The sequence below is a fragment of the Seriola lalandi genome, unplaced genomic scaffold (assembly GCF_002814215.2).
Source record: "Seriola lalandi dorsalis isolate HSWRI2012SDOR001 ecotype SW California unplaced genomic scaffold, Sedor1 jcf7180001974936, whole genome shotgun sequence".
Classification (NCBI taxonomy): Eukaryota; Metazoa; Chordata; class Actinopteri; order Carangiformes; family Carangidae; genus Seriola; species Seriola lalandi.
In genome coordinates, this window is record NW_019445602.1 from 875 (window position 1) to 2,219 (window position 1,345).

Below are 1,345 nucleotides of genomic sequence, written 5' to 3' on the forward strand. Positions count from 1 at the left end.
GACTGGAGGCGATCTTAGCTCACCTCTGCTATCAGACACTTTGGGGCAACTATATAAAAATGTTGGCTCCTTTTCTCCCCACACATTGTGATGTGCATTTTCTGTTTACAAACAAATTTCTTTGAGGCTAAGAAGGACAAAATAATTTAATATAAACATCAGAACTGAGCGAGATTAATTATGGGCTTTTTGTCCTGAGGAAGTATGACATGCCAGCTACCTACTCAGTATGCAGATAGTGGTTCTGCTTGAACAACACAACAAAGCTCTGTTGTAAACAGAACAATGGGGACAAGAGCCTATTTTCCCCAACATGTCCTCCTCCCCCGTGTTCATTCTTTCATCTTCTCCACCTATTGTTTTCTATTCAAACTTTATAACCATGTTTGTTGAAATTGATGATATAAAGTGGTTACAAATATTGATATAGTCAGTGATTATGATTGTCAGCTGAAAACAATTCCAGCTCATACTATACAGTACCACGTACAGGAACATTAGATAATTTAACGTGTGATATGATTATTAAACATAACGCACATTGAAATTTTCACATCTTCTGGAAGCCCCACACAGCAAACTGGTTGGAAAATGAATACAAAGAGACATTTTAAAAAATTTTTTGTTATACCACATCCTCCACCGTGCTTTTCTCCTGACCTGCTTCTCCCTGGTTTGCTCTTTCCCAGGCTGTGGTAGTCATCACCCCCAGTCCACGCGTGACGGTGAGAATGACGACAATACCTCCATGACCTCCTTTGGTGTTGCCCTCCGAGGCCTCCCCCTGGCCTTGGCATCCATGACACAAGCTACCACCTCAGACTCACGCTTTCACCCAAAATGGCGGGCAATCACTGTGGCGACCCTGCTGGCTTTAGTGCTCATATTGTATTTGCACCGGACAGTAGGGAACAGAGATACTCCTACCAGGGGCTACTACCGCAACAGGGCTCACAGTTTGCAACTGTACAGTGAGGGTGAGGATGATATCTTCAGGGACACTCGCAGACAAACTGCAGGAAGCCTCGCCCGCCGTCAGAGGAGGGAAAAACCTTACAATGACACTTACCCGTTAAGTCCACCAGAGAAGACGGAGAAGGGCATCCGCTACCGCATCGGTGTGATCGCAGACCTGGACACGGCATCACGTAGCTCCAAGGATCAGACGTGGTTCAGCTACATGAAAAGAGGTTATCTGACTGTTTCAGAGAGCGCTGACAGACTGGAGGTGGAGTGGGATGCTGAGACTGTCACTCTAGAGAGTCATCTGGCTGAGAAGGGACGAGGTATAAGTTGGTTAAGAACTTACCTATTGATATGTATATTTGTTATGTTTGTGTGTTCA

General features: G+C 44.8%; 1 pseudogene; it reads left to right on the top strand.

The window, feature by feature from the left end:
- The first annotated feature begins 689 nt into the window (after positions 1-689).
- On the top strand, positions 690-1,286 carry LOC147820253 (soluble calcium-activated nucleotidase 1 pseudogene; annotated as a pseudogene).
- The last annotated feature ends 59 nt before the right edge of the window (positions 1,287-1,345 follow it).